The following is an 8677-nucleotide window of genomic DNA, read 5'->3' on the forward strand; positions in this document are numbered from 1 at the left end:
TTGGATTATGAGTGGATCAAGACTGGCTTTCCCGACAGTCCGGCCCATCCTGACAGGAGACGGGAGGCCTCAGGCTGCCGGTCAGGAAGAGGAGTAGCTTACTGATTGAAGGTTGTGGACGAGCACAGCCGAAAGATGTGGAAGTAGCGCTAGGCTAGGCCTTTACTATTAAGCCCAGAGGAGGCGTCCATGTTAGGCTCATAAGAGAATGGAAAAACCTAAAGCCTACAGTTTATGTAGTAATTATTTCATACGTCAAAATATTTATTTAAATATTATTTTATCTTCTATTCAGAAGAGAAGCCTCAGAATATGTATTTAGCGCGTTGTTCTTTGTTTGATTTCTTTGACTGTGCTCTGGAGTGATCTCGGAACACACGGAAATGGCTGATGGAATAGAAAAAAGGTTCTTCACAAGTAATGAGTCAAATGCTTGACATGTTGAGGCCATGCAGGATACACTAGACTATACAAACATGCGTAGGAAGATATGTGGAAGCCTTTTTTTCCCTCTGCTGAATCAACACTACAGTGGTACCAGCCAGGACATATACTGTACAGTGCCACTTGAAAGTATGTGAACCCCTTGAGCACGAGTTTTCAGTTGTTTTACCATGATTTTTTCATTTTTTTCATCACCAATTTCCCATATATGAAATGTCAGGTTTGTGTTTATCATTTGCATGTACTTGTTTAGAGGGAATTGTTTGAGTAGCCAAAAAACTACATGAAACATGGAATTAGTGTATTCGCAAAAGTAGGTGAACCCCCAGCTGTATTGGTAAAGTCAAGCAGGTAACAGATTCGGTGAAACATATTTTTTTTTCAATTAAGCAAACCAATCAGCTGAGACATCCTTAGGAAAAGGATAGGGCAACTTAAAATGAAAAGAGAGAGGAAACCAACCAAACTACTGTAGTGCCAAGGTATACCCACACAGATCAACAATGCCAAGAGGAAACAAGATATCCGAGAATATCAGGAAGAAAGTACTGACAGCCCATCAGTCTTGGGAAAGCTATAAGACCATCTCCAAAAGATTCCAGCTCCATCCATCCATCCAAGGCAAATCATTTAGAAATGGAGGGCATTCAACATGACCGCATCTCTGCCTAAAAGTGGATGCCCATCAAGACCATCACTAAGAAGCACCAGAAGAAGAATAAATCAGGTAAAAGTCAACCCACACATCACCTCTAAAGAGGTTCGGACCTCTCTGGCAGCATCTGGGGTAAATGTCATGGGTCTACAATCAGACGAAAATTGTTGGTTTTGATCGTGACCAAATAATTCTATCTAGGACTCATCTGTCCAAAGAAGGGACTTCCAGAAGGCCTTTGGTTTATCCAAGTGCTCTCTGTCAAAGTTGAAACAGGCAGTTTTGTTGTGAAGAGGCTTCCTTCTAGCAACCCGATCTATCTATCTATCTGTCTATTCAAGATTCGTCTTTGCACCATGGAGTTGTCAGGGAGCATTTCATTTTTAATATTTTATTATTTACAGTTTCATTTCCTTGTCTAAGAGAGGCCTTCCATGAAATGTTTGGGACTGACTGAACACGTGAATGGACTGATAGGCTACAAATGAAGCCGTTCACTTAAATGGGTCTGCTCCGATAATTGTCTACAAAAGTTTAGTAGCTAGTTTAGCTTCAGTCAGCTTCTCCCTGCTGATCAGATGTTTAAATCGGATGTGCTGGCAAAAAGCAATTTCCCCATAGACATGCAGGCTTCTCCCCTAATGACAGAACATTTTCCACAGAACATCGAAACTGGAAGCCTTGTGAGATGAAGCTGGTGATGCTCAATTTGCATTCTTCCTGGGCTGAGTGCACAAGCTGATGAACTGCCATTGCGATGAATGGGAATGGTAATGTCTGACTCTCCCCTGGTCTGTGATACCTCCGCATTGTCAGCATCCGGCCCTATAGCCACTGCTGCACACTTCCAGCCAGCTGAAGCTTAGATCCACAGTGGCCAGGTTTCTAAATCATCTGCCGGGCTAGGTTTCAGCAGTCCTCGAGTCAGAGCCTTGATTAAACTTTCATTTAAGCAGGACCATTTGCAGGTGACTTTTGTGGCTGTTTGTTTACTGCTTAAACTCACTGGCGGTCAACACATCTGACTCTTAGTGTCTCAGCCATACGCAACCACTAAGCTGGTGTTATCCCCCCAACAGTTCAATTCAATTTACTACAGTGACTGTGTCAATGTGCTTCTCTTTCTTTTTTCTTTTTTTTTTTTTACACCAGTGATTCATTCAATTACTTTAAATATACACACACATACAGCTGTGTCATTGCCTTCAAGGCAGCCTGAACCACCACAGTGTACAAAGTGGGGATGTTTTTTTTTCCAGAGCAATCTCAAGTTTCAGAGCTATCAGCACCTACTCAGCACTGAAGGTCAGGGAGCTGATTTATCACCAGGTCATGTTATATGCAGAGCTAGCACGCATGCGCCATCGATCTTTCTGTCACAAGTGAGCATATCACTGACTGGTGAATATCTCAATTTGCCTACAACATGGAAGATTATTGATTGAGAAACGATGTAGATCGAAATAAATGTGCTATAATCATGGAGCATGGCCCGTGTTATTAGCATCATGCTGCCAAAAGAGAAATCATTATTTGTATAGGTGTATATTTCATTATTTCTATGGGTTGTGGGCTTCAAGAAATGACATACACCTCTGTATGTGTGGTAAATATCTCCATTGCATTTAGAGAACCCACACTAGCCTGATGGACATGGGGTTAAGATTGTATACGCATTAAGATCTTTCATCATGTCAGGAACATGAAAGCAGTATAAATGCAAACAAAATCATGCATCGTCCCCAGAGAGAAATCTGCTGATAGGCAGGCTGCCACACTCTCTTTCTGAGTCTCAATATCTGCATTGTTAGGCAATTGAGTGGTAATGGAAAGGGAGGACTCAAGTTGAAGGCAGTGGGAGTTTGTCTGTTCTTGTCTTCATCATGTCTTAAGATGAGTGTGCAAGGACCTTCAGCTGAGACAGACTGTTGAGATCTGGCTGTCATTGGTCTTCATAATAGGACTGTCAGAAAACTGTGGCAAAAGTTTAGGCATATCTCTCTCTGGTCTCTCTCTCTCTCTCTCTCCTAGTCTCCCTTCCCCCTCTCTCAGTGTGTACACATTACCCCTTTGCTCTCCATTTGGGGCTGGGCGCATGCTGGTCCAGGGAAAAGGAACATATTGCATGACCTGTGATGAAAAAATTCATCACCTTTAAACTGCTCCTGTATGCGACGGGCATAGTCGAATAACTCGCGGTAAAGAGACAGGTCAGACCTCACCTGGTTTACAATCACAGCCAGCCCCGCCCTTTGACCCCTGCCGTCTGGGGTTGTCACGCGGCTGATGGAGGGGTCCGGTCTGCCAGCCTCGGGGGGCTTGCGGGGAGCCGCAGCCCATCACCCCGTGACATCGGTGCTGAGGCGCTGCCGATAGGCCGTCATGCCGAGCTGCACCCGTCACACACGACCGTATAGGCACTCGAGGTTCTAGCTCCGGGACGGGGCGCTCTGCCCACAGGAGCTGGCGTGTCGACTCGTCTCTCGGACAGGTCCCTGTCATCTTCTCCGTGTGCATTGTCATCTGTGTGCTCTAGTGTGAAGAGAGTGCACAGTCAGTCTATGATCATCAATGTTATGGAGATATTTGATGATTCGGTCACTGTTGTTGCATCCCCTAGTGCCTTTTCTGATTAAATATACATTGCAAATTCTGTGGTTTGCTACACACCCTCCATTGTTATTTGTCTGTGGTGTCTGCTTTTTTTTATGAAAATACCAAACAAATCAGAAGGCACTGGGTTTTAATAATCAAACATACAATATTTCTCTAGACGATAACAGCAAATGTATTCAGAAATGGTCGTTCACTTCTACTTGACTTCGGCATAATCCCCTTATTACCATGACTCAGACTCTCTTGTGTATTAGCAAAGGCAGAAGTGGTGTTGGTGTTTTAAAGGGCGATCAGAATAAAAATAGAGGAATTGTTTGCAAGTTGACATATTTGTCATTTGCATTTAAATGACGCCATGTCTGGTGATTCATGCCCCCCCCCCCCCCAACCCTCCTCATTAGCAGGCATTAAAAGGAGGCATCAGTTAGAAAGGAAAGAAAAGGAGAAAGGGGGGCTCTGCCTGTTTGGAGTCCTAGAAAGACAGCCGACAAGTCTCTCACAGTCTGTGGCGTCTGCACTCTGTGCCACTCCATAGATAAGGGAGCCATCAAATGTGTCTGGCTGCTCATCTCGTAGACGGCAATTAGAGCTCAATTAGATAATAAAAAATGCCCCCTTAGATACGGCTTCATCCATATGGAAATGAGGTATATCTGCGTTTTTGCACGTTTCAAAGGGAGAGCAAGAGAGAGAAAAAGGAGCAGATAGCTCGACAGAGAGAAAGAGAAAGAGGTAGAGAACTAGAGAGAGAGAGGGGGGGGGGGGGGGGGGTGGGGGGGGGGGGGTGTGCTATTCATGTTTGATAGGTCTCCTCAATAATTATGATCCTTGTGGCACTGTAAGGCTCCAAGGCTTTCCAACTGCAGGTTCAGATGAACTGGGTTTGTTAAGCAGTTCTTCTGTTTTCTCGTCTTCCCTTGACCCCAACCTGCATGTGTTCCCACATACACCAGAGTAGGACATCTCTCCCACAGAGACTGAGGCAGGTCAGCATCTCTGCAGGCTCCAGCCATTTTGTATTTCCTAAAATGGGTTGGAAGATTTGGTTGGAAAACCATCTAGACTGTGCTGTGTGCTTGATAAAAGGATGTATCTGTATGACTTTATTTGTATGACTTGATTTGTTTGGGGCATTATGGAAAGGATTCTAAGTTTGTACTGCAGACGCCTATGGTGAAGGACAAGTGTGTGTGTGTGTGTGTGTGTGTGTGTGTGTGTGTGTGTGTGTGTGTGTGTGTGTGTGTGTGTGTGTGTGTGTGTGTGTGTGTGTGTGTGTGTGTGTGTGTGTGTGTGTGTGTGTGTGTGTGTGTGTGTGTGTCTGTGTGGGTGCATTTGCTTGGTTGTTTGTTTTTTCAATATTGGACAGATGGCTCTATGGTCTCTGTGATGTGGTGAAAACATACCAGCTTATCTCTCCTTTGGTTTAAAATATTAGCAGTAAACTATGTAAACAACCCTAAATGAGTGTCAGGGAAATGCATTATCACCCTTCTTTTATCGCAAAGACTATGTGTCCTGCTCTGCATATCAACGGACCTCTCACCAAGGGAGGATTTGAGTCTTCCAGTGCATTTCAAGGTCTCTCTGTTAAACAACAGAAAATGCTATTACACTGTTAAACCACATTGAGTGAACTTCACTTGTTATAATCTGTCACACATTGTATGAACTAGCATACCGGTCTGTTCATCATCAGTAAATATAGGGGCTGTTTACACGATGACAAAAAAATTATGTTTTTCTTTTGCCAAATTGCAACAAAACTTTTCCGTCTTGGTGGTCCTAAGGAGCGCCTTACATTTAGTAATTTAGCAGACCCTTTTATCCAAAGCGACTTACAAGGGTGTATACACATTTTACAATTACACTGACACTGCACATCAGGAGCAATTTGGGATTCAGTGTCTTGCTCAAGGGCGCTTTGACAGGGATTCGAACTAGCAACCTTCTAATTGCTAAACGACTTCTCTACCTCCTGTACCACCATCTACTTCTTGTGCCACTGTTGCCTTTATTTATTTATTATTTACTGTGTGACCACTCCATCACCTTTTCTTGCAGGCTCAACCAGACAAACTATTCTGGTTCAGTAATTACTGTTTGATTATGATGGCGCTCACTTCACTTCAATAGGATGTCTAGATAGTGTCTTATCACTCTTTCATGGAACAGGCTTTACAACTCAGGAAGTGTGGTTGTCCAGCAATGCTCTGTAAACACCACTGTTTGAAGCCCAGGCTCAGAATCAGGTTTTCTATAGTGTAACTCTGTATCCTCCTCCATTACTTTTTATTTTCTGCTGAGCTTCACAGAACAGCATATGTGACGGGGGAAATATTGGCGTATAAATCTTTCCTCCGAGATGAGAATGAATATGTAATCGGTTTTCTTCAGACTCCATCCACTCGTCTCTTTCCGAAACTAATAACAAAGCTCATGTATTTATTGCCCTTTTAAGAAAAGAAGAAATCATGTTTTTTTTAAATGTATTTCCATTTATTTCCCCCCTGTCATTTCTGGAGCCGTGGTAATTCAGTAATCTAATTGTGTTTGACTGATATGGCTTTCAATTTTAAAACCTGCTTTTTAGAGGCATCTGTTTATCAGTACATTTTCCGCAGCCTCAATCATCATCATCAATTTCATCAATTTCAATTTTATATAGCGTTTCTCTATATACCCGAAGACGCTTTACAGAGTAGACCGGACCGGTCCATTCATTCAGACAGTCATACCAGTGGTGGTAAGGTACATCAGTAGCCACAGCTGCCCTGGGGCAGACTGACGGAAGCGTGGCAGCCAATCAGCGCCAACGGCCCCTCCGACCACCACCAACATTCATTCAGATTCATACGTCAGTCATTTCTGTACCAGCTTCCCAGAGCCACCTTTGTTCAGCGAATTTTTAGGGGCACTTCTGCAGTGTAAGTGCACCTTGAAGTGAATGCTTACGCTACACCATTAAGCATGACGTCAATGAGTCGAAAACCACTGAAGGGACGCGTCTTGTAACACCACCTGTTGGTAGAGACAGGTGACTAATCATGCTGAATGAGTCATCCTGTCTGTCGCCTGCCTTGTAGTGTTAGACTTGACTCCACCTGCCCGAGCTGGCTGAGAGTGTGAGCTGTGACAAACGCAGACTGGTTTTAAAAAAGAAACGAAATGAGTGAGGCTCAAGGATCCTTGGCTACATAACCTACAGCACCTCCTTCACATCCCCCACGTCACCCCCCGCCCCTCCTCGAACCTCCTCGTGTCCTGATTTACACCCAGGGAGGACCCGCCTGTTGGCTATCAATCTATGCACCCCAACCCCAACCCCAACCCTCAACCCTCCCACCCCCTGACTATTACGTCCAGTCGGAGACAAAGTGCACTGTGGGAACTGATCAATCAGGGCTCACAGGTTCCGACAGAGTGGTGACAAGACAAGGCCTGGGCTGTCCTCAGCGCTGCCTGTCTGAGCCCTGCTCCACATAAATAATGACAGGCACATCATTAGGGACCTTATTTATCATGGGCCTCCTAAATAAATCCTCTTTATCGCCCCTGCGCTTTATCCCCCATTAAATTTTATGCATAGGTCCCCCCAGGAAGGAGATCCTGAGTTACCATGAAGTTCAAGTGAAGGAGAAAGTGAGAGCATACGCACACATATACACACACACACACACACACACACACACACACACACACACACACACACACACACACACACACACACATGCACTTATGGGACACAAGCACACACATTGAAGTAGAGTACATGTACACACACACATTCCGAAAGTGTCTTTCTGATGCCCACTTACTCACAAAGTATCTCTAGGGATGATGCGTTCTGGAGCATATCCTCTTACTAAGGGCCAGGAAAGTTTTTTTTTTCCCGTAGCATCATTAAACTTGAAAGACACAGAATTACTATAAGGTAACCAATGACCGTACCGCTGCAATCACTGTGCATATTTATAGTCACAATGTTTGATGCAAGTGTTGTTGGGCCTAATGTGGCACTTAGGCAATTTAATGTGTCTGTGCCTTTTTACCCTTGACAACACTTTCAGCCAACTGCTAAATTGGAGGGCCATCTTGTGTATCACCTTGCGAATCTGTAATTACACAATCTCTTTAAACATCAAAGGCATCACATTTGTGATTGTGCGTGCGTGTGTATTATGGAGGAGGTAGACACCCCCATTACACAAGGACACTCCTACAGGAAATAATTTCAGTCTCTTTCAGTTTGGACCATCTTGAATCTAAGCTTTTTGGTTGAAATATTGCACATCTGTTTGTCATGGTACTGGATGGATTATCATGTGTGTTTTCTAGTTTATTAGAAAACATGAATTGGAATGCTGGTGTTTATATTATGTGTAAAAATGAATTCAAATATTAGACATAGCTCGTGATTGATGTTTGATTGCGCCATGAATCTAGTCCTGTACAGCTAAAGTTGATTTGATGACCCAATAACAAGATTTCAACCGCATTTAATTGAGCCCCCTCAGATTCCTCCGGATGTTTTAGAAGAGACACATTTATAATTAATAATTTTCTCTCTAGAGAAGAACGCTTGTGGAAAAAAAAAGTGAGGGAAATGAAGATTTTACCCACTGAATTCAATTATACTGTGTCCTTGAGGGGCCCAGTGAGGGAGGAGAGGGGCAGACACGGGGTGTTGCAGCTGCAGAGAGGTAGCTTTTCTACTGTCTCCATTAGCGACAAAGTTCATCATTCATTTTTCTCAATCAGCACCATCTTATTAAGCTCTTATCCTCCCTTTATTATCACCTGACCCATTCTGGGGTTTTAGGGGGCATTCTGATAATCATTGAACTGGTAGAGAGAGAGAGAGAGAGAGAGAGAGAGAAACACAACACTGAAGTCATTTTAATGAATTCAGGTTTCATAGATATGATAATGTTATAAGGGACCTCACATTTAAGAAAAAAAGGA

Source organism: Sprattus sprattus (genome assembly GCF_963457725.1).
Source record: "Sprattus sprattus genome assembly, chromosome: 10".
Classification (NCBI taxonomy): Eukaryota; Metazoa; Chordata; class Actinopteri; order Clupeiformes; family Clupeidae; genus Sprattus; species Sprattus sprattus.